We start from the raw sequence: 26,834 nt of genomic DNA on the forward strand, positions 1-26,834 counted from the left end.
AAAAGAGAAAACAAATGATTGAATGAAAATTTTATGGTCAGAGTGACAGATTTCCATCCATCAAGTAAAAAGCATACACTAGCTTAGAAATGCACATAAATAATATAATTATAAATCTGTATTATGCTTCTTAATAATAATCCCTTTAATTATATAGTTTTCCTTATTACCTAAACTTCAAATTCAGGATAATATGTTCTAAGTCTATTAATTATATTTTTTCTTAATATCTTTTGAAAAAAAAAAGAAAAAGAAAAAAGTAAAAAGTCTTTTGAAAAAGTTCATCAGTTTATTCTAAAATTCTACAATTATTTTATGAGAATAGGTGCTAGGAATTATAAATTGAGTTTTTAAATGCCAAAAAACATTTCCCAAAAAATAATTTATTGCTAAATTAATGGGATTAAGTTGAAAACATGATTTTTGTATTTGCTTTGATTACTCCTAACATCAGTATAAATAAGAGCATAAAACAGCAGTTCTTTTTTTTAAATTTTTTAAATTTTATTGAATCACCGTGAGATAGTTACAATAGTTTCATATTTGGGTTACAATCTCACAATAATCAAACACCCATTCCTCCACCAGTGCACATTCCCCATCACCAATATCCCAGGTATACCCCCCTCCCCCACCCTCCCCCTGCCTCTATGGCAGACAATATTCCCTATACTCTCTCTCTACTTTGGGGCATTATAGCTTGCAACACAGACACTGAGAAGTCATCGTGTTTGGTCCATTATCTACTTTCGACATGCATCTCCCATCACAACTGGTTCCTCCAGCCATCATTTTCTTAGTGATCCCTTCTCTATTTCATCTGCCTTCTCCCCTTCGCTCACGAAGCAGTCTTCCAGCTATGGGGCAATCCCCCTGGCCCTTGTATCTACTGTCCTTGGGAGTCAGCCGCATGTGATGCTACCCTAAACTCCACAAATGAGTGCAGTCCCTCTATGTCTGTCCCTCTCTATCTGATTCATTTCACTTAGCAAGATACTCTCCATGTTTATCCATTTATAAGCAAATTTCATTACTTCATCTCTCCTAATAGCTGCATAGTATTCCATTGTGTGGATGTACCAAAGTTTCTTTAACCAGTCATCTGTAAAACAGCAGTTCTAAAAACTAACTTTCCCCAGTCACACATACCCAGTACTAAGCGACAAAATTCCAAAGAAATTATGTACATGGAAATAGTATCATAGATTAAACTGGAAGAGACCTGAAATGAAACTTGTTAATTTTTTTGTACTACTCAGTTCCCAAAGGAAAAAACATGATTGGAAATACTATATCTCAATTCCTAGAGGGTAGAGTCAGAGATACTTTCAAAATTACACTGATAAACGTTGCAATATAATTTTAAATTTGGAAAAATAATTTGCTTATTGTATTAAAAGCTTTAGAAAGCAAAGCTACTTTACTAGGGAACATATCATAAAATGAAGAAGAATTTCTAGCAAGCTCAGTAATTAACACAGTGTGCAACATTACATGATGTTCATTCACACAGATTCAGAAAAATCAGGGATGCCACTTACTCTGCATTTAATAAAGAACTTAACCCTGAAAATGAGTGTAAAAAGTCAAGTTAATTGCTCACTACCTGGGTTCGATTCCTCTGCCTCTCTAGGATGACAAGCTACAGAGAGTATCTCGCCCACATGGCAGAGCCTGGCAAGCTACCCGTGGTGTACCCCATATGCCAAAAACAGAAACAAGAAGTCTCACATGGAGAAGTTACTAGTGCCCGCTTGAGCAAATCGATGAGCAATGGGATGACAGTGATACAGTGATACAATACAACACTCAATAAGGAATTTAAAAATCCAATATTTATTCTCATATAGCTTCATTTCATCATAAAACTTTCTCTATTTCTGGATTGTATAAATCAGTTTTCCACTCTGTCTTTCAGTACTACTTAATAGACAGTAGATAGGAATACAGAAAAATTGAACAAAATTGAGCTTACTGAGCTTGATTAGATACCAAAGACAGTTTCTATTTTCAAAAATTGCTGTTAACCTTGACAAATACAGGAAATTACTATAACCAATTCTACAAGATTCCTCTATTCTCTCATATACACATATAGACACATGCATGCACATACACACACCTTTTTGGAGAGATGTGGCAGTCAAAAGAAAATCTGACCAAACTTTAATGAAGTTATAATACATACAACCTTGAATATTTCATTATTGTGTAATGTGTATGTATAAATATGCCTTAAAATGGCACAGGTAACCTTCTTAAATTGCACACCATTTAATTCATAATTTCACAGTGCAATTTTTATATAGATTTGGATATGTCTTATCCTTTATGATGTGGTTTTCTGTGCCATGTCAGAAATATACTATTACCACATGGTGAAAAATACTGTAAACTTCTTGTGTTTTTGAATCATAAATAATGTATTTTTAATAACCCACAACTAGAGTTATTCTCAAGAATTACTCATTTATATGTCTCAAAACTTTGCTTGAACAGAAAAACGTGGGGGCAAATGATGTTACAATATTTTTTGGCTAAAGTTACTATTTTAGGGAGAAGGGCTAGGTTAACCTGGCTATTCTCAGGAGCTGGTCCTGGGTCTGTGCTCAGGAATGATCCTTGATGGTGCTGAGAGGACCATACGTGGTGCCAGGGGTCTGACAGGGGTTAGTCACACGCAAAGGAAGCACCTTACCTCCAACACTGTCAATCTGGTGTCAAGCTGTCAAGTTTTAAGTTTTCTTTGAAGATTATAGTCCTTAAAGCAGTATACATGAGCAGGAAATCATATTCAGATTTTTGATATGTGGCTAAAGAAACCCAGTCATTTATGGAGACTTACAGAGATCACCAAACAGCAGTTATTTTTGAGATAATCACAAAAATTATTCATCTTTTGTTGTTTGTTTATTTTTGTGTCACACCTAGTGGTGTTCATGGGGCTATTCCTGACTCTGTGTTCAAGGTTTTTCTGGTGGTACTCAGGATACCATTCAGTGCCACGGATAGAAATTGGGCGTCCTGCATGCAAAATATGTATTCAGTCCTTAGAGCCATCTCTCTGGTCCTATTCATTTTCTTAAGAAATATTATTCACTGTATCATTGTCATCACTGTCATCCCATTGTTCGTCAATTTACTCAAGCAGGCACCAGTAATGTCTCTATTCCTCCCAGCCCTGAGATTTTAGCAGCCTCTCCTTACTCGTCTTTCCCAATGATTGGAGGCTCTTTCAGGGTCAGGGGAATGAGACCTATCGTTACTGTTTTTGGCATATAGAATATGCTACAGGTAGCCTGCCAGGCTCTGCCCATGCGGGTGGGATACTCTCAGTAGCTTGCCAGGCTCATCAAGAGGTGTGTGTGTGTGTGTGTGTGTGTGTGTGTGTGTGTCTATTTACTCTCTGATCTGTTGCCTAATGTCTGAACTCCGTCAAATATGGCATGGTAATTATGGAAAATGGGTAGGAAGTGCCTTATAATGTGTCTGGAAAGCAGCCTGGAGCATGGCGGCAGTTGGGTAGTGGAGGTCGACTGCAGGGGCTGGGTCCCTTGGAGCAGGGAGGGTTCTCACCCGCTACCCTCTGGGGCACCCTGAGTGAATACAGCCTGGTTAAAGATAAATTGAGTCAGGTATGCTACTAATCTAGGTATTGGGAACACAAAGGTCTTTGCTGTTTTCTCCCTTTTTTTTTCTTTATTTCTTTAACTTCTTAAAATTATCCATAATCGAAACTCTCCTTCTATTTAGGTATAATTTAGGGAGCATTTCCCACTTGAAAGTGGTATTATTCAGGGTGGTGATTTTTATTCACCCTATGAAGCCAAGGAAAGGTCCTTTCTTATGAATACAGGGCATAGACACACAAATAAGATTCAGCCTCTCTGATGGACTTACTTGGATTTTCTATCTGGAGTGAGTGACTCAACCAAAAACTAAAATGTGTTATGAGCCTCTGTTTTCCCTTTTGATATCTGTTGATTTTTGAAGCTTCCTCTTCTATTTTATATTCACGCTCTCTCATTGTCATGCTTTTTAAAACTGGTTTTATTTTAAATAATTAGAGTTTTTACATTACAATCCAGAATTCTGATCAATTGTAGTCTGAATGAAATAATAAATAACAATGCTGAATTCACAGTTAAGACCTAAATAAGGTATTGGGAAGATGGTATCAGTGGCTGGAGTATATGCTTTGAATTCTGGAGCGCTGGGTTCAATTTCATGCTTGAATACCACTAAGAATACCACTAAGTACTGAGCTAAAACCTGAGCACTACCAAGTATGGCCCATAACAAAACAAACAAAACAAACATAAAGAAATAAATGAAAATATCAAGAGTAATAATCATTGAAAAATACTCATTTTTGTAATATTATACACCATTCACTATGAAGCACTAGCTTCTAAAACTCTGCTTGCAATCTGCAAGGTTTAGATTTAGTGTCATGGTTAGCCAATGGTGTGGAAAATAAAATAACAATATGTCAAAACCTGGTTATCTGCCTTGCTTTAAGATCTGGATGCCAATCACAAAGTTATATTCCATATTGAGTTTATTGGTTGTCAAATAGAAAGGAACTCAACTGAATTTATGAACTGAAGACTGGAGTTGCCAGGCAGAACACTAGCAGCTTCAAAATTGGGTCACGTTAGTGGCTGGTGGTTGGGGATGCATCCCAGTGGTAGAGTCAATGAGTTGCCTATGTAAAGCCCTGGGTTCAATCCCTGGCAACACACAAACATGCACATACACACATACACACACATAGATAGATGTATAGGTAGATGGATAGTAGATAAATAGATAGATAGATAGATAGATAGATAGATAGATAGATAGATAGATAGATAGATAGATAGAAACACATCAACACAATCATCCTGAAGAAACTTGGGATATTTGGCAGCTATTATGAGATTATTAGTACAGTGAACTGGGCAAGCATTAATATTATCATTCATTTCAAAATTATAACAAACATTTAAAGCTGAAAAAGTAATGTTCATATAGGAAGTTGATTCTGAAATGCAAGTCAATACTGAAATGCCCACCGTGCTCTCACTGAAATAATGCCCTAAAATACTTCTCACTTTTCTCTCTGTTTCTGTTCAGGCATCCATAAAAGAGAGACATTGAGATCCTCCTGATATATAAATCAACTTATTTCAGTATATTAAGATCCACTAAATAAACTTCCCAACATATTTAGGATAAATTAGCAATTCATCCAGCTGATCTACCAGACTCATGTTTATCCCCTGCCTGATCTCACAGCTCAGTCCCCTTCCACTCTCTCCTGACTCAGTACAAGTTTATTATTCACAAACACTTCCTGCTCATTCTATTTATAATTTCCTCTTCTAGTCCCTCTTCCTGCAGCATGGCTAGATAAGCCCTATTTTTCAGGCATTCGCTTGACCATCTCCTCCTCTGAAAGCCTCACTATGATCATCCTCCCACTGTAAAACTAACTGCTCTAGGTGTCTTCTGTGTCCTACTGCAGGACATGGGCTGGAGCAATAGCACAAAGGGTAGGGCATTGCCTTGCATGCGACTGACCTGGGTTCAATTCCTCCATCCCTCTCGGAGAGCCCAACAAGCTATCAAGAGTATCCTGCCCACATGGCAGAGCCTGGCAAGCTACCTGTGGCATATTCAATATGCCAAAAACAGTAACAACAAGTCTCATAATGGAGATGTTATTGGTGCTTGCTCGAGCAAATCGATGAGCAACGGGATGAGTGACAGTAATACAGTGACACTGCAGGGCATGGAATCTTACTCTATTCCTTACCACCTCTATTCCTTGCCACAGCCTAACTTCACTGCAAGGGTGGCCCTGGTAATCACTCATTACAGTTTTTCCAGTCATCACACCCTGATCACTGCCACCACTGTAACCTTCAAAAACCAACCAGTCTCACAGACAGTCTGGTGGCATGAGAAACCACTATGACCCACTGACCTGGGTTTCAACAAAGGCTTCCTGTAGGGACTTAGGGGGCACTTAGTAGAGACTGAAGATGGCATGAAAACAGGTCAGAGATCATGTCTCTTCCACACCCTTTATATGTTGATCTGAAAAGCAGTAGTGTCATGTTACATTATACAAAATAAACATCCATGTATATTTGTAGAAACATGTAAGCTAGTGTAGTAAACTAAAAGCTTACTAAAAGCTTCCTGTCATAGTCTTTTCCTTAGAGCATGTCAAAGAAATTATAAATTGTTGGCAAAATAATATAATTTTTAAAATAATCAATTTATAAAAATGTTTAAATAAGATTACGATTTTAGATCAACAAATGTCTTTTTATGTGAGAACGTCAAAAAGTAGAGAATACCATGGGCAGTCATGCCCATGGACCACTCTGGCATAATGTACGCTCTTTCACCTGCCATGATCCCAGAGACTCATAAATTAAAATGAGAGAGATCAACAAGATGCAGAGATTCTTCTGGACCCTGCCCAAGGCTGAGCCATCAAGGGAACCCCAGAAGGGGGCAGGTGAGCCCAATACCTGCCTAAGCATGAAGTCTCAGTCTCCAATACTGCTCACATGCGCCCGGTGGAGTCTCCAGCACCTTTGAGTCTGAGCCCTCCAGTGCAGCAACAGAGTACAATCATCAGCACACAATTCAGGTGAGTGTCAGCACCACAAATGCAAGATGTGCGCACCAGGGTCAGGAGTGTGACCACTAGCAAGCACATGTGAGAACACTATAGTGATTCCAAATCAGCACTATATATTTATATATACAGTTATATATATGCATATATATAAATGTTCCACAGCAACAAAGGCAAAGCCTTTGCGTTCCCAAAGTTTAGATCAAAACAAAAATAAACAACAAATAAATAGTCAACTTGCCAGAGAACATATAATTCTAAGATGTCGGTGAAATGAATCCTAAATCCAGATATAAAATATTCTGTAGATGACCCATGTTTGATGTTCTGTATGATCATAACACCTGAATGTCTTAATATTGGGTCTCATGCAGACCTCATAAGAGAGTGCTCAGCTAAACTTTTCCATTTTGCACTTCTGTCTTAGAGCAACGGTTCCCAATGTCTGGCATACAACCAATTATGGTTTATGATAAAACTTTTACCTTTGGAGGTAAAATAAAAAATCATATCTGAGTCAGAGAGCTAGTTCAGGAGGTAAGGAATTCGCCTTACATATGGTCAACCCTGGTTCAATCCCCAGGTCTGCATATGGTCCCTGAGCACAAGGAGTCACTCTGAACAGAGAGTTAAGAAGAACTGAAAATGTTTACCATCTAAAGCAAAATGAGAAAAAATATACTAGAGTCATCCTCCCATTCCTCTTCCTCTTCCCTTCCCCTCCCACCCTCACCACACCCAAGTAATTTTTTCAGTTCTGTAGACAAAGTCCCTAATTCTGTTGCTTTTGCCATTTGTTGTTCCCTTACTGTGTTTCTTTACATACCGTATTGAGAGTGATAATTCTGTTTCTGTTCCTCTCTCTGACTTATTTCACTCAGCATTATACCTTCCATTTCCATCCATGTGGTATCAAATTACATGACTACAATGAGCATATTATTTTTCTTTTGGATGCAAAAAGTTCCTTTATGAAAAATATTTTTAATATTTAATCTTTTCTTACTGGTTTAGTGTTCTCTTTACTTCTGATGATATGCTATTAAGTTATTTTTATTATTATGTACATTTATCCATTTCCATATTTTTAATAAACAATGGCTTGGGAAATATCATATCAGGTTTATTGAACTTATAATGATAAAGAAAACAAAACATAGTACAGCATTTACCCAGATAATAATAATGTTCACAAAGTTTGTTTACATCTATGTTAGTAAGACTATGAATAAAAGTTACTTTCTTATATTCTTAGTGGGATTGTAAATGACTTGAAAATGAAAATGCTTATATTATACAGAATTCCAAATGCACCTAAAAATAGAGAATGCATCAAATGCACACTTTAAAGAGTAGTTGATAATGTACCCTTTAATTCTAAAATGGCACAATTAGGAAAATTGCACCCATGTTCAATAAATATCACTGTATCACTGTGTCACTGTCATCCCATTGCTCATCGATTTGCTCAAGTGGGCACTAGTAACATCTCCACTGTGAGACTTGTTGTTACTGTTTTTGGCATATCGAATATACCATGGGTAGCTTGCCAGGCTCTGCTGTACGGGCGGGATACTCTTCGTACCTTGCCGGGCTCTCTGAGAGGGGCGGAGGAATCAAACCTGGGTCAGCTGCGTGCAATAAACAGAACTAAATTTCATTGTGAAGTTTGACTTTCATTTTCTTAAAATTCCTTATTTTCTCGAGTAAAGCACCTGCTATATTAGTTTCTATATTAGCTATAGCAAATGATTTAATCCACAAACTTGGTGGCTTAAAAGTACATAATTTATCTAGATGTTCCAGAGTTCAGATATATAAAATGTGTTCCTCCTGAAGGATCAGATTATGGGAATTTCCTGACTTTGGCATAACTCCTAGCTAAATTCTATGAATGTGGTGACCAGCAATATCAGACAGCTGCAAGTATTGAATAGCTTATTTTAAAGTTATGTTCTACCAAATCAACGCAAAGAATATAAAATGGATCTTGCTTGATTTGGTGAAGGCAGTACATACATTTTATACATGAGCCTTCTTGAAATCTCACCAAGAAGGGTTATTGTTGGGTCAGAGATGAGACAGAAATTAAGGTACTGCCTTGCAAGTGGCTGATCCTGGCTTGAGCCCTGACACTGCATATGGTCCCCTGAGCCCCTTCAGGAATTATCCCTGAGTGTAGACCAAAGAGTAGATCCTGAGCATAATCAATGTGGCCCCAAACCCTCTTTCCCTTGAAAATAAAAGGTTACCATTTCCTTAGAACCTTTACTATGTGTTATACATATTATAATACATATCACAAGCATTTATAATATTTATAATGCAAGATAATTAACATAGTATGCTACCTAACCTTTCAACCTAATAGCTACATTATTTCTATTTATTGATATAGAATAAAGGTTCACAGAGAATAATGTGTCCAAAACCACATAATTATTAAGTGACAGAGCAAGAGCTTGAATTCAAATGTGATACTGAACATCCTCTGCTTTATGCTGTCTTTCCTACAAATAAATGTGACATCTTTGTCAGCAAGTAACTCTACAATTCCCCCTTTACTTCACAACAGAAAACACTGGCAATCACAGTATAACTTATTTTCTGTCTCTGAACAAAGAAACATGATTTCATTAATTAAATTGGCTTTTTGGAACTCCTAGGAAGAAAAGAGATCCTGATGATCTTTATTTCATGAGAAAATGATGATTATCAGTTGTAAAGGTAACAAACAAAAAGTAATTTAATCCCATTCTGTCATATCTTCAGCATTGCTTCATATTTTAAGAAAAGATTATAATTAGGAACAAAATACAATATATTTTCAGCATATATAGTTGATAAAGAAGTAGTAGCAATAATCAATTCAAGTTTGTACTAACAATACATATACAATTCAACATCAAGGTGCAAAGCAATATTTAATTTGGCTTATTTATCCTAATTTAAGCTGTTGTCTAAATGGATGTATGGGTTGTTTCTAAACTGCAATAGCAATAGCAAAATGAATGTCATTGGATTATTTACTCTGCATATACTTGCTAAAATAAACATCCATTTTCATAAAGCATAATAAAATCACTCTATACAATATTTGCTCTGATTTACAATCCCACTAATAATATATGAAAGTAATTGTTTTACTCATACTCTTACTAACTTATAGATATAAACAAACTTTGTAAACATTACTATCAATCGGGTAAATACTATATCATGTTTTAATTTTCCTTTATCACTATAAATCCAATAAACTTGATATAATATTTGCCAAGCTATTGTTTCTTACAATAAAAACTGAAATGAATTAATGCACATAATAATAAAATAAGATATCATTAGACATAAAGAGATAACTAGTAAGAAAAGATTAAAAATGAAAAATAATTCTTTTTCATAAAATTTTCACATTCATAAAGAAAAATAATCTTCTCACTGAAATCATGCAATTTGCTGCCACATGGATGGAATTAGAGGAAATAATGCTGAGTGAAGTCATCAAGAAAGAGAGGAACAGATCCAGAATTATCTCTCTCAATGTCGTATGTAAAGAAACATAGTAAGAGAATAACAAATGGCAAAAGCAACAGAATTAGGGACTTTGTCTACAGAAGTGAAATTACTTGGAGGTGGGGGAAAGGAAGGAGAATGAGAGGGACCCCATATCACTGGTGGAGGGAAGTGGGCACTCTGGATTATGGGTTTGATGTAGGAACAAGTTCTACAGTGAAATGTCATTGATAGTATTGTAAATCAAGGCTCACCAACAAAAATGGGGTAAAGAATTCATCTTCTCTTACCACTGGTTAACTAAATAGCAAAGGTAAGAAGTTCTACTATTTGGAATCACATAATTATTAGATTAAATAAGTTATTACCAAACCAGTCTTGAAAAACTCAATACACTTGGATCTACAATGCTAATATCACAAAGGAAGACAACCAAACATGTATGCTTCCTCATGAAAACATACCTTGCCTCCTATAATTAAAAAAAAATTAAAACCCACAATTAGTTAAGTCTTTGGATACCAGTGTATAGGAAGTACAGAGAATGGGAGAACAGTTGTATTACACCATCTGGATACAATTATATAAACCCTGATTGTAGAAAATTCTACAGGTAAAATGAATAATTATTCAAATACAAGTTGAAAGGACAAAAAAAAAGGATGAGGTTGGAAGAACTTCTAGGTTTATATAGGTTTTAAAAATATAGAATTTTTAGGAAGGCAACAAGTCCCATTATTCACTAATTCATTTATTCAATACATGCTGGATGAGTTCCTATCATATTCAAAGTATAAAGTCAAGAATATTACAAGATTAAAAGGCAAATATAAAAGGTTCATTCTTTCCCTATGGCGTATACATACATGTGAATTATTTTCTTTCAGTTTGGGTAAGCAATGAATATTATGCCTTTAAGTATACATAGCAACAATAATATAACTGTGTTACATTATTCTTGTTTGTTCATATATTCTATTTTATATGTTTTTATATCAGCATATGACTTATTTCTCTCATTGGATTTTAAGTCTTTCTAGGACAAATGGCAATTTTTGTTTTTCAATTTTTCTAATGAATAGTCCTTGTGCAAGATTCACAGAATATGCTCAATAAGTATGATTTTTTTAAAACTTGACTCCTTTTCCTTGAAAAAATAGCAAATGGCAAATAGGTCACCATACCATGTAACGGCGTTACATACTATTAGAGTTGCCTTCTAATAGCCTCACCCTCTTGCAGACAGGTCCATCATGCCATACTGAAATCCATGCACTAGACCTTTGGGGACCACTCCGACAACTTACTGTCAACCACACAGAATCAACAGAAATTTTCCCTGATATGAATACCACCCATTGTCTTGTGGATTAAAATGTTTTGCCTAAATACATGATTCTGGACAAAAAGAAAATATTATGAAAAAAAAGTCCTCATACCAACATTTTAAAATTTTATTTTGTTTTTAATTTTTGTTTTCATTTATATTTTGGGTGTATCCAAGTAATATTCAGTGGTGCCCAGGGTCACTCTCCATGATACTCCAACCAGGACTGATGATTCAATGCTCTGGCTCATCATTATGGTACTACTCTGACTGGCAGGGCTGGGAATGCCTCGGGCCACATACAGTGGTGCTCAGGGGGAGTGAAAGTGGTGCCTAGATCTATCTTAGGTCCTTGTATATGCAAGGGATTCACCCTTGATATTTGACTAAATTATCTCTCCGGTGGCCCACTCCTAAAAGAATACATACGAAAGTCAATGATTACAGACAGTGGTACTCAATTACATGGAAATTCACATTGAAGCTTGCTTGCTTCATCCCATTATCCCCTTCATCATACATTAATGAGGTAATCTAAAAGTCTTATAAAACTTAAGTTGTTCTTTTCCTCCAAGAATATCACAAGCTGGCTCTGGTACCTTTGATTCAGTGTTGACAAGATTGTCTTTTTATTGTGCTATCCAGGTATATTGGAAATACATCTGTAATTAATATGAAAATTCATTCCACACTTACCCTTAGTTTCTATTACAACTTCTCATGATTCCAACTCAACCAATCAGAATTTATTTGATTAAATATTTTATATGGAAAGCTTTTTTTCTGTTCAATTATTTTTATTACTCAATCTACGAAATAGGGAAAAGTATCAGAAAAAAATTAAATTGGCCTATTATCCCATAACCTTTTTTGTCCCCTTATAAAAACCATGCTTTGAAAATAATAAAATCACTTTATTTTTGATTGTCCAGGATTTTCATAGACTCCCTCATGACTGATGTTTAAAACAAGTACCTGGAATAAAGAGTTATATGTATATGTTTTCTAAAATCAGAGAAGAAAAATCCAGATCTTACAGCAATCTCCTGGTGTGTATGGGGCAGGATTATGGTATAATGAAGTGTGGATTTCAGTATATTGAAAGTATTAAATTTTCCCTAATTCTTTCATTAACCACTGTGAAGTATTTGATAATAATGCCAACTCCCTGGGTATTATCTGGAAATTGACCAAGAGTGATTAATTGGCCTTTTAACAACCCTTGAATATGGCACTGTAGAAATAGTACAGCAGGTAAAGCGCTTTCTCTGCATGTAACTGACCCGAGTTCAATCCCTGGCCCCCCATAGAGTCCCTGGAGTTTGCCAAGTGTGATCCCTGAGTTCAGAGCCAGAAGGAAACCCTGAGCACCACACCAAGTGTGAATCCAAAACAAAAGCAAACAAATCAAACAATCCTTAAAGAATAAAAGTCAATTATTCTATGTGACTAAAGTCTTTTTCAGCAGGCAATGGATCCTTGTATCTGACGGTAGCTCCTTCCCCAAATAAGATCCTCCACTACGAACTTATGTAATATTCAGGCAACTGAAGTTATTCAAAGATAAATAATTGGTTTCTTAATCAAGTCCTTTTTTTTTTTCAAGTCCTTTTTTCTTTATTCTTCATTTACCCTTTATGTTTCAAATCAAACATTACTTCTCCAAAAGGCCTTCCTTGATCTCATAATTCTAATTAGAAGTCTTTAGGCTTTATTTTATAACATCTAATTATTTATCTTCTAAATACTTGTCACATATATTTTATATGTGTTTAGGTATAATGACCTTATACACTAGATTATTAGCACCATCAAAGCTGGGACCATATCAGATTTTGGTTTTTACTTCCTTTTGTATCTAGCTAACAAATCATACTGAAAAATACTTGCTAAATAGGGCCAGAGTGATAGTACAGTGGGTAAGGCATTTTCTGTGCACATGGATGACCTGGGTTTAATCCCTAACATTCCATATGGTCCCGCAAACACAGCCAGGAGTAATTTCTGAGTGCAGAGCCAGGAGTAACCCTTGAGTAGAGCTGGGTGTGGCCTCAAACCCCAAAACAAAACAAAACAAAATAAAAAACTTTGTTAAATAAATAATATATATCATTAATAGTAATTACCTAGTTAATTTTCATACATATTTGGCATTGGACTTCCACATATTTTAGTTCAGAATAATGATTCTCAGCCCTCCTTCCACAATCATAATCTTTAACAGTAAGACCTTGTCACCATTCTTGAGACTATCTTTTCATACTTTTTTTTAACCTCTATTGCTTCAGACTCCCTCAAAGAGCCTAAAGAGCGTTGTTCCCCTTTTAGTTGTGTGGAAGCTTCTCTGTAGCACACATTCTTCTCTTCTTATGCCATTTACTTTCCTCCTTCCTACAACTTACAATGGTGGAAGTGTTATAAAAAGAAATTAATTTTGGACTAGAGATAGCTCAATAGGCTGACTGAGCAACACTTTGGTATATTTCCTGCATATCACAGGAAGCAAGTCTGCACAGAGCACAGCCAGGAGAGAGAGAGAAAGACAGAGAAGTTGGTTTTACATACATTAAAGTACTATAAATATTTTGCCCTTGTGACAATACAATTAGACAATTTTCAAAAGACATATTCCATGCATAATTAGGTCATAAAATATACTGTTTGTTACCACGACTATTTAGTTTTTTCAATGAAACATACTGGCATCGTTTCTTTGATTTGGAGTCAGACCTACTAGTACTCAGGACCTAGACAAGTTCACTTCTCAGGAGTTACTCTCGGCAGTGCTGTGACACCAGGAATGGAACTTGCACCTCCCACTTGCAAGTATGTACTTCAGATCACTGAGTTATTTCTCTGGTTCTGGAATAGTTTTTTATTTCATTGTATAAATATGCATGCTAATCTCCCATTTCTTTTCTACATGCTAATCTCCCATTTCTTTTCTACTAACAGCAAGAAATAGCAATAGGTAAAATAACAATGACAAAAATTATCCAGTGAAAACTGTAATAGACACCTTGCAAATTGTTTTACTAATCATTTTTTATATAATCCAAAAACAATCACACAAGATAGAAAATTTATCTCTATTGCTCAGAAATAGACTTACAGAAACTCTGCAAATTGCCTAAGATCATGGAGATAATTATGCTTGAAGTTTGACTTGGATGTTTTGAATTTGAGTATACTTAACCATTAGGCATCATTCTAAGAGAAATGTCTATCATCTAGTCTCACTGGAGGAAAAATTGATTTGAGAACCTGGATTTTCCACACACAAATACTTTAAGTCCTCCCAATTTTTACATTGTAAGTGTACTCAACGTCTCTATTCTTAAACCTGTATTATGCCCATTCTTTCCTCTTAAGTAGAAAATATCCTATACTACTTTTATATTTTGTATAAAGTAATAATTAGTTGACTTACCAAAATTCAGTTTGTGTTTTAACTCATATTTCATGTTTCACATTTAACCTAATGTTGAGTGATTTATAAACATTTCATCTATATAGTGAGGAAGAAACTTCCACAGCTTTCTGTCTTATATAACATTCTGATATCTTCAAGATTCCAAGATTCTGAGTCCAAAATTAATGCACTATTACATCTTGACCACTTTGATCAGATGCAGAAAACATGAATTCTCACATTCCATTGATGAGAATACCGCATGGTCACTGAACTGCAAAGGAGAGTTGGGAAATATATTTCTGACTAGATATTTGTTTTCCAGCAATAATCTTAAGCCATATAAGGAAGCAAAAGTCTTTGGTTGTGGGTCAGGAAGATAGTATAACGGTTAAGGCACATGATTGGCACGCAGCCAGCCAGACCCCAAGCATTGCCAGGTATGGCTCAAGCCATCCCCCTTCTCATTCTCCCCCAAATTTTTGTTATCATTTTGTCTTTTCTGCCATAATTGGATCACTAGAGAGAAATGATAATGGAATCACCATAGTATAAAATACAATAATAGTCCCTCAGTACTTACAAGCCAATAACCTTGAACATAGAAATTTTAATCTATTTCAATATTTCTAACAGGAATAATTCCTACTTCACTACTGTTATAAAAAATAACATATTTGTGCAACTGTTTCTAAAAGTAGATAGTTGTGGCTTCTACAGCATTTTATCAATCTACTAATATTAAAATGAATACCACTAAGGCCCATTCATATTACTGAGATACATGTCATTATTGTTCACATTGCAAAAGTATACAATAATTATTCCTCTATTGTTAAAAAATAATTTCAAAGGACTTCTTGGAGTTAATCACTGTCTACCTTTCCACTGCAGTTTTAGCTAAGATTTCTTCCACTCAATTATAAGATTCTCAATAATAGCTCCAGAATTTTATATAAAAATGTTTAAAGTCAAAATTTTAGTGGAAAGGAAAGATTATGAAATTAGCTAAAAGCAAATTTTCATCCAGATAAATGTTACGGAACAATAACTACAAAAATTCTGAAGATGTATTAATCATACTTTTCATAATTTTGAGAAAATATCTGCAAGTAATTTCAAAATATGACTCAACCATTGTCTGAAGGCTAATCACAGAATCACAGTACAAGTCTCTGTGCCACCAAAGTGCCTACAACTGCCCGTCTATTCTATTCAAGATCCCTGTCCTGGTTTCTATGGTCACACTCTGGGCCATCACTCTCCTCGCCTCTATCCTTTCTTTCACACTCTCTCCCAAGACTTTCAACTTGTTTTTAAAGCTACCACTAGCTAATTAGGGTAGGCTTTTTCCACTAATAATAAACAGATCCAAAAAAACAGGGATCATTTTGATAACTAGCCTTCTCAACTATTTCCAACTGGATTCGCACTTAAAAGGACCATTCTTCATTGCCATAAATGTTTCTTAACTTACAGAGTACGAGCAGTCCACAGCTGACTGCTGAAGATTTGATTACTATAAATGTTTTACATAATAGTTGGCTGCAAAAATCAAAGCAACTATGTTTAAAATAGAAATGAATCAAATTAGTTTATTAACAAACAATTTTTATTCAAGGAAAGATATTTTAGTTTAATGTAGACATGAGCAAAATATAATAGCTGATTTCAAAGAAATGCTCTAAGTAAAATTTCAACATTCAACTTTAATTGCTTTTTTTTTCATCATTAAGTCACATATATAGAATATAAGTGGAGCAATCTGGAGCCAGACCATAATAACTCTCACTCTGTGAGACAATATAAAATAGCCAAATAAAGTCTTCTGTGTAATAATAAGCATCTATATAGCAAGTCACTTTGTATTACATGTATTCCAAGAAGATGAAAAATTGTTTCTATAAAAGGGTGAATTCAAATTTTTGTAAATGCATTAGTAATTCTACCATTTAAGGAAATTGGGAGAGGATCAACAAAACTTAAGAATCCTGACTGAAAACAAGCATGCCAAAAACTCATGCAATTTCCCATCAAACTTGGAAGAGGACTTTGTCTTTCAACATGCCCTGAACTTAACAGAAATATAAGGCAGGGCATGGAGACTGTCACATGGCAGATACTAATTGTTCCGATTAAAGTCTAACAAGCTTGCTTCCCTGCTGATCTGAGAATGTCTCTGACTTTTGATCCTGACATCAGTGTCTTACAAGAATTTCACTCTGCTCTGACATTCCTTCTGATGTTGATCCAGGAATTAATGGATTGTGAAAAAGCTGGCAGGATATCATTTAAAAAATAGAATTCCTAGTGTACAAGTGATGAAAAGGTATCAGAATTCACATACTCTAAGTCTGATACCAGAACAATTCTCAGTTTTGGGTTTGGTATTTTTTAGTGTTAAGCTATATAAAAACATTGAAAGTAAGATAAAAAGTTTTCATGACAAATAATTTTTCATCAAGTAGAAAAATAAGTGTTTAGAAAATATTAAAATGCCATATGATATAATTTGCTCTAACCAACTACTTTTCATGTATAAAGTTCATTGCTTATTATAAGAAATCTAGTATCTTTATACAATGGGAAATCTTGCTTAGAAAATCTGAAAGCTTTTTAAAAATGATTTGAAATTATCCTGATAATAATTATACATCTCCCTAATAATTAATAACACGTTTAAAGACATAGAATCCTTGGAAAACTATTGATCAAATAAAGGACTTTAATTAAGAAATGCATCTGTAATTTTTAAAGTTTAAATTAAAACTGTCTGAAGATGTCCTTTAAATTAAAGAATTCTCTTCAGGATTGAAATTTTACACATCAGAAGATACTGCCTTGCATTTCGTGGCTCTGGAATAATTACTAGATGCCAGTGGATAACTTAAACATAGCTTAGAGTCATTGACATTAATGTGTGACAAGCATTACAGAACATATTTAGTAATTTTAAATGAAAAAGTAAAAGGATTTTTGAAACACCAGGGAAAAGTACCATAATGGCAACAATATAATGTATTGAGTAAGGAAAGAATTCTTCTTTCTGTCATAATGATGAGAAATTCAACAAGTAAAAACAAATGTAAGTCAATTTTAGAGCTATAATTAATGAAAAATTAATAATTTAAGTATTTTATTCATCTACTCAAGCAAATATATAATTTTTATATTAAAATTTACATTAACATTTTTTTAAAAAACAATGAATTCCTGATATTTTGCTTAGAGAGATTAGTTTGGGGTTAAGACAGATTTTATCTGCGGGGATAGGATCCTACACAGAGCTTAGAATTCCAGAAGTCTCTCCTGGTCATTCTCTGCCAATGAGTCAGTAGTTCAATGAAAATGTTCAAGACTGCAATGCTCAGGCCAGAGAGATAGTACAGTAAGTAGGGTGCTTGCCTTGTATGTGCCTCGCTGGGTTTGATTCCCAGCCCTATCGAGAGTGATCCCTGAACAGAGAACTAGATGCAAGCCCCCAGAACCACCCGTTGTCCCAAAACACTGTCACTGTTACTGTCTTCCCGTTGCTCATCGATTTGCTCAATCGGGCACCAGTAACGTCTCCATTGTGAGACTTGTTGCTTTTGGTTTATTGAATATGCCATGGGTAGCTTGCCAGGCTCTGCCATAAGGGCGGGATACTTGCTGGGCTCTCCGAGAGGGATGGAGGAATGGAACCTGGGTTGGCTGTGCGCAAGACAAACGCCCTACCCGCTGTGCTATGGCTCCCAAAACAAAAGAAACAAAAAAAGGCAGTGGTACTTGAACATAGCTGGGGATTACTCAGACAACCCTAGGTCTCCAGGGCTACACCCAGTGATGTTCAAAGAACCATGCAGTGTCAGGGATCAAAAATGGGGTAGGCCTCATACAAGGCAGGTACTCTAACCCCTGTACTGTCTGGTCTTCCTTTTTTTTTATTGGATCACCATGAGATATACAGTTACAAAGGTGTTCATGATTGTGTTTCAGTTATACAATGTTCCAACACCCATCCCTTCACCAGTGCACATTTCCTGCCACCAATGTCCTGTTTCACTCCCCCCCTCCCCTCCTCCTCATACTGCCCTCACAATCTGCTTTTATGGTAGACACTTCTCTCTCTCTCTCTCTCTCTCCCTTCCTCTCTCTCTTTCTGTCTCTCTCTTTCTCTCTCTCTCTCTCTTTCATTTTCATTTTAGACATTGTGGTTTGCAATACTGTTATTGAAAGGGTATCTATATATATGATCACATATATCATATATAAGGGTATCAAATATATATATATTTCACTTTAACCTCCTTTCAGCATTCAGTTTTGTCCAGAGTGGTTATTTCCAACTATCATTGTAATAGTGGTCCCTTATCTGTACGCATACTCACCCTTTGTGGCAAGCTTCCTGTCATGGACCAGTCCTTCAGGCCCTTGTTTCTACTCTGGATATTATTCACATATCATGGTTTTTTTAATATGCCACAAATTAGTTTAATTATACTATGTTTATCCCTCTCTTTCTGAATCATTTCACACAGCATGATACTTTCCATGTCCATCCATGTGTAAGAAAATTTCATGACTTCAATTTTCCTAACAGTTGCATAGTGTTCCATTGTGTATCATAGTTTGTATGGTACCATAGATGTACCATAGTTTCTGCATCCACTCAACTGTTCTCTGATATTTGGGTTGTTTCTAGATTCTTACTATTATGAGTAGTGTTGCAATGAATATTGGAGTGCAGATGACTTTTGTGCATTGTGTTTTTGTACGACATCTCATTTTATATCATCTTAAGTTTATAAGAACTCTACATAAGTATGATCACTACCAAATTGAGATTTACTTGCCCAGATTTTCTTTAATTAGACTCTTTTTACATTTTTTCCTATTAAGCCAGTTTCTATACTTTACGTCAGATGACTGTCAGTGGACCCCAATATACCTTGTGTTCCTTAAAGGTGAGAATCAGTCTTTATCATCATATCCCTCCAAGTAGAGGGCACTTAATAAAATCCCTATTAATAAATGAATGAATATGATTCACACTATAAATTATTCCTTATTTTAATGGTTTCTTTGTATTTTCCAGTACTTCTTGAATAAGCATATATAATATATTTAATACTAACATATAAATGACATTTAATTAGAAATCATTAAGAAATATGTATCAACTAAATTCTTTTTTGATGTGGTCATTTTACTAAAGTTAAATTTCTCTCATATTAATACCCAATTATCACTTGAAATTTTTTAAGTATAAAGCACATTTAAAGTACTCTCAAGACTGGGAAAAATATATTCAAATTAAGCAAGTATTCTACAATATCCATGATTACTTCCTACACCCAGAATAGTTTATTCAAGTCTCTTGACATCTCATTTTCATTCAGCTTCCTTTTCCTGTTTCTTGCCTAAAATAATCAATCAATAAGTAAAAATATATTAGAAACTGGTGTCCAAACTAAGAAACAAGACAGGAGATGGAAAAGGGAAAAAATGAAATGTCAAATCAAGCATTAAAAATTATTTGGCTGCATTAAGAAAAATGGCTGAGAAACTTGCAAAAGTGAGACAGGGGTATAAGAGTATGATATATGACACTGTCACTGTCACTGTCATCCTGTTACTCATTCATTTGCTTGAGTGGCCATCAGTAACAACTCCATCTTGAGACTTGCTACTGTTTTTGGCGTATAGAATATGCCATGGGTAACTTGCCAGGCTCTGTCGTGCGGGTGGGGTACTCTCAGTAGCTTGCCAGGCTCTCCGAGAGGGATGGAAACTTTTAGGGTGGCCTGCAATCACCCTTACAGGTGTTCCCATGGTTCAAACCATATTGGAACCCCATCAAATATGGTGCACAAATTATGGAAAATGAGTATTAAGTGTCTTATAATGGAGTCAAAAAGATGTGTCTGGAGCCGGAGGTTCTTCATCCTCTTAAACACTTCTTCGACGCTCTTGAAGGCGTTCCACACTGCTCTCCTCCTCCTGCGCAGTTCTGGCGCCAAGTCATTCCTCATGTTGAGTTCTCAACCCAGGTACACATAGCTGCTGCATTTGAAGATGTTCGTGCCATTGAGAGCAAATGGAACATCAAGGACTAGTTCATTTTTCATGAACATTGTGAGATTCAGCTGCAGTCCAACCTTTCCACACTCACAGTTGAAGTTGACCAGCACTTGTGCTGCTTGGTTAATGTTTGGTGTTATAAGAACGATGTCATGAGTGAAATAGAGGTGGTGTAGTTGCCAACTGTCTATCTTCACTCCCATTCCTTCCCATTTCAGTCGTTGCATGATGTTTTTGAGGGTGGCACTGAAGAGTTTCAGTGAAATGGTATCACCCTGCCTATCCCCTCTCTTTACGTCAATGATCACTCCTTGTAGAATGGTGAGATCCTAGTGGTGAATCTGTAATACAGCTCTCAGAGGATCTTGATGTGCTGAGTTTGAACACCCTGTTTAGCGTTTAGCTAAGGCTTTGATGACTGCTTCAGTCTCACCAGAATCGAAAGCCTTTTTTAAAACAATGAAGGTTAAACAGAGCGGCATTTTGAACTCTCACAAAACTTCAATGACTTTGGTCACCATGTGGATATGGTCGATCATGCTGAATCTTTTTCGGAACCTGGCTTGCTCAAATAGTTGTCCTTCATCTAGTGTTTTGCCTATTCTATTCAAGATGACTCGAGTGAACAACTTGTAGACAACAAACAGCAGGCAGATTGGGCGATAGTTGCCGATGTCGTGGATGTCTCCCTTCTTGTACAACAGAACAGTCCTGCTGGTTTTCCATTGAGACAGAACCTTGCATTCGGAAAGGTAGCATGTGAAGAGTTGAGCCAGTGTATTGATGACTAGTGGTGGCAGATTCTTCAGGTGTTCGGGTCTGACCTTGTCTGGACCAGGTGCTATACGCGTCTTTACTGATGGAATGGCGTGTCAGATTTCAGAAGGGAGGATGTTGGGAACGACATATCCATCCTGGGGAATTTGGTATCTGGGCAGGTGGATGTGGCTGTTGAAGAGATCCAAGTAGAAGTCATAAATAATCCTCTCCATTGCCCTTCTGGAAGATGTGATAGATCCATCGGGACATCGGAGGGCAGTCATCTTGGTCTTGTTGGCAAAGAACAGGCGAGCATTGCGAATACTTTTGCCGCATAGGCCAACACTGCTCCTCTTCTCTGTTTGAGGTCTTCCTTTATCGCTTCTCTGCACAGCTTTTCGAGCTCAGATGTTAGCTTATGGTTGCCTGAGGCTCGTGCCAAAGCACATTGGCAAATGAGCTCAAGAGTTTCCGAAGACAGGCGTCTGTTTGTGGCTTTCCCACTCTTGGCATTTTTCACACAATCATGGAGGTGCTGAACCAGTTGATCGTATTCCTCGTCCATGTTGTCAACAACAGCATCTTCCCATGTTGCCGCAATAATGCCAAAGGGCTCCCAGTCGGTGGTCATTCTGTGGTCATTCTGGAAGTTCTCTTCTTCACCTTAAATTTTGCAGACCTTTCTCCCCACTCTGTGAAGTAGAATTTTGCATGAAGGAGATGGTGGTCCGATCCCATTTGGAATTTTGGGATAACAGCGACATCGGTCAGGCAAAACCTTCGATTGAATATGATGTGGTCAATTTCGTTGTGGAACTGACCACTGGGAGTCTCCCATGTTTAATGTTTAGATTCAGCCTTCTGGAACTGTGTGTTACCATGGATGGTCTTGGTCGATATGATGAACTCAGTCTCTCACCCTGTTCATTCTATTCTAGTCCATGGGACCCAATGTGTAGTTCTTCGGGAGACCTTCTCGGTCCTATCTTGGCATTAAAATCACTGACAATGATCTTGTAGAATGTGTGGTCTTCTTCATAGAACTTCTCCAGGTCCATATAGAACTTCTCAATTTCTTCTTTATCGTAGTTGGATGTTGGTGCATAGATGACAAAGATAGAAACTGCCAGCAGTGAGCCACACTAATTCAAGCGTAATTGTCCGATTCAGGTTGTTAGGCATTCGAATGAATCAATGCTCATGGCCAAGTTCGTGTTGACAAGGACACTGACAGCACCTACACCTCTGTTGTCACATGTTCTGAGGTACAGTTCTTCTCTAGTGTCAAAAATGGCGTGATGTGATCAATGTCTTTTGTATCGGTCAGACCAGTGATGTTCTACTTGATCTTCTGCGCTTGCACCATCAGGTCCTTGATGGATGCTTCTGATGCCAGCGTTTGTGTGTTGAAAGTACAGACAATCATTTTAGTCTTTCTTCGTTTTGGCAGTCTACTTTGTCCCTGAGATTTTATCAGCCTCCCCTTGCTCATTCTTCTTAAAGCTGCCATATTGGGGGGTGTTTCAGTGTCAGGCAAAAGAGGCTCATTGTTGTTACTGTTGTTGGCATATCGACTACATCACAGGTAGCTTACCAGGCTCTGCCTTGCAGGCGGGGTACTAACATATGTGCTATTGCACTAACATATGCCACAGAGACCTGGGCCCTATGCAAACAGGATGAGAACGCTATTCAGGTATCCCAAAGAGGAATCGAAAGAGCTATGCTAGGAGTATCATGTCTCACTCAAGTGAGAGAAAGAATCCGGAGTTCTGACCTCTGTCGATGGTCAAAAATCAGGGATGCTGTTTCGTTTGCCAAGGCATCAAAAATCAGTTGGGCTGGACACATAATGCGATTCAGAGATGACCGCTGGACTAGAGCTGTTACCGACTGGATTTCACGGGACCTCAAAAGACTGCATGGCCGCCCACCTATGAGATAGTCAGACTTCTTCGTCAAAACCCTGAATAAATGATTTGAGGCTCTTCCTCTTCCTGGAGTGAGCAGATATCATTGGGCTACACTAGCATGCGACAGGGACAAATGGAGACATTACTGGCACCCACTCGAGCAATTAAGGATCAACGGGATGACAAATGATACAAGTGTCTTATGGTGTGTTGTGCGGCTGCTTTGCGGTCCAGAAAGTGGCTTGGAGCATGGCGGTGGCTGGGTAGTGGAGGTAGTGGAGGTCAGCCGATGAGGTATTTATCTGGCTCCAGTAAGGTGGAGCATCTGGGTTTGATCCCTGGAGCACCGGAGATTGGAGGAGGCAGACAGAGGATCTTATTTCTGGTTCTCATTGAGCCTGGGATCCAAGATTGCAAAGTTGTGCTTTACCTGGTTCTGTGGGGCTTCACTCATACGTGAGTTTCGGCCCGAGTATCTGGAAAGCGTCCTGGAGCATGGCAGTGGCTGGGTAGTGCCAAGGCATCAAAAATCAGATGGGTCAGACACGTAATGCGATTCAGAGATGACCGCTGGACTAGAGCTATAACCTACTGGATTCCACAGGACCTCAAAAGACCCCGTGGCTGCCCACCTACAAGATGGTCAGACTTCATCAAAACCCTGAATGAATGGTTTGACGCTCTTCCTGTTCCTGGATCGAGCAGATACCATTGGGCTACACTAGCACATGACAGGGACAAATGGAGATGTCACTGGTGCCCACTCGAGCAAATCGAAGATCAACGGGATGACAAGTGACAAATGATACAAGTGCTTCTTAAATCAAGATTAGGCGAGTAAATTATGAACATATGTACTTTGTTTCTAACCCCTCTAAAAAATGTTCGAATGCAAGTGTAATCACTTATATTTTATTTTTTATTTTGAGGACACACCCTGCAATGTTCAGGAGTTACACCCCGCTATGCATTCAGGAGTCAGGGGACCAAACCTAAGTTGGCCACATGTAAAGCAAGAGCCCTACCTGCTGTACTATTTCTGGCCCCCAAAAAGTGTAGTCACTTTTATTGGTTTTTTTGCTTTGTTTTGGAGACACACCTGATGATGCTCAGGGATTACTCCTGGCTCTGCTCTCAGGAATCGCTTCTCTTGGTGCTCAGGGAACCATATGGGCTGCCAGTGACTGAATCTGGGTATTCCTCATACAATGCAAGTGTCATTTTTGGGTTACACTCAGAAATGCTTAAGGGTTAATCCTGGCTCTGTATTCAGGAGTTACTCCTATCAGAGCTCAATGTAGCATATGGGATGCCAGGGATTTAACCCAGGTTGGCTGCATGCAAGCTGACTGCACCCACTGTACTATTTCTTCAGCACCCTGTAATCACTTATAATACCTGAACACATCCTACGCACAAACTACCAATAGTGCAGTTTTAATTTTTGTAATTTCTGTATTAGTGTTCATAACATAGTCTATATGCAGTAATAGTTAAAATTCAGTACCTACATTTCCAGAATAATACCAGTAATTTATTTCTGAGTTTAAAAATAAAAGTTAAGCACAGTTAATTAATACCTTTAAAAGTTCTGTACCACCAACCAATTAACTTTTATAATATGAGAGTACGGACTTTTATACTCCCAGCATGACTACAAAATTACAATCTATTAATTATTTTAAAGTGAAAAATTACTACAGGAAATATCTTTATACTCTTAGAACATGAAATTTGCATAGCATGATACAAAACTAAGAAACCTTTGGGTTTCGGTTTTTTTGGTTTTTTTTTTTTTTATTTTGAAGCCACAACCAGCAGTGGCCACTTGCTGCAGTCTTACTTTTGATACAAGGTAATTGGGTAGCATAAAACCAAACCAGCAGTTCTCATGTCAGAAGTGCTAAGGCAGCCATAGCAACTATACCAAGACAGATGTTTCATGTTTCATATAGCTGAGACTGTAGCTAAATATCACAACACTCATCTCCTAGAGAGATGAACCCAGAGAGTTCACTACTCAAACACTTAGCTGTCCCAAGAAGAAAGAGATGGTGCATCTTAAAAGCCCTACCCCATGTTGTGCTGGAGAGATGGCTCGAGGGACTGAGCACATGGTTTGCACGCTGGAAACTCAGCTTCAATCCCCAGCTCTACATGACCTCCTGAGAACCATCAGAGGTGACCTCTGAGCAGAGTTCAGAAATAGCCCCTAAGCTCCACTCAGGGTAGTCCTAACCAATTTCCCGTCCCCTAGGAGATAGTAAAGTCCAAGTGTGGCCTCTGCTGATTGATTTTCCTGCCTGCAGTCTCAGAATGACCACAGAGAGCTTTCTAAAGTACAAATCTGATTATGTGATGCTCAGCAGGAAGAAATTAACTGCACCCAGCTCAATCTTCATTTTCTAAATCTTTCCCTAACCCCCCACGTCATTTTTGTTTTGCACTACCAGAGACCAAACACAGAGCCTCACACAGAAGAGGCACCACTCTGCCACTGAGACATATATCGCAAACCTATTTTTCTCTAATGTTACAATTTCTTATCAATACATGTGTGACTATCATAAAATTCAAAATACAGTTATCTCAGAAACAACACTGTACATGGGGTAGTCAGGGCAATAATGAACCCTCCTGCTCTAAGCCACACCAAGAAATAAAGACGAGAAGAGGAAGATGGGAAGGTGCACTCCAGGCTTGACATTTCATCAAGTGCCAGAAGGAAGCAACTCTAGTTTCTACAAGGATAGAGAAATTATGGGAAGATTTGGCTGTGATGCCCTTATTTTTCAACTGTACTGATTCACACATGTGAAAATCTGTAGGCTACTTATAAACACAAGTTAAAATATAGGCACTTTAAATTGAACTATGAAAAAAATCTTGATTTTCTGACCTGGAGGACTATAAACAACTCAAGCAGATGTTGAAAATCTGTTTTAGTGAATAAAATTAGAAGTACTATAGAAATGTATGTGTACAAAGGAAGCACACACAGTTGTCCATAATAAAGACATATAAATAGAAGCAATTATGTAAGATTTAGAGGCTATAACTAAACTACCTCACAAAGAAAAGCAATGTTTCACTAAACATGTGTTTCCAATGGCTATGGCCAGTACAAACTACACTGAGGGGGTAATAAAATATTATTAGATGAAATACTTTTAAAAATAAGCAGCATCAGAAACATTTTGATTTTAT

The 26,834-nt window shown here is 37.1% G+C and overlaps 1 protein-coding gene and 1 pseudogene across 1 annotated transcript in view; both read right to left on the minus strand.

The window, feature by feature from the left end:
• Window positions 1–26,834, minus strand: part of DCDC1 (doublecortin domain containing 1) — a 440,548-nt gene that overhangs the window by 292,391 nt on the left and 121,323 nt on the right. The gene's annotated exons all lie outside the window — the stretch shown is intronic.
• LOC129405656 (craniofacial development protein 2-like) lies at window positions 21,828–23,140 on the minus strand (annotated as a pseudogene).

The sequence above is a fragment of the Sorex araneus genome, chromosome 6 (assembly GCF_027595985.1).
Source record: "Sorex araneus isolate mSorAra2 chromosome 6, mSorAra2.pri, whole genome shotgun sequence".
NCBI lineage: Eukaryota > Metazoa > Chordata > Mammalia > Eulipotyphla > Soricidae > Sorex > Sorex araneus.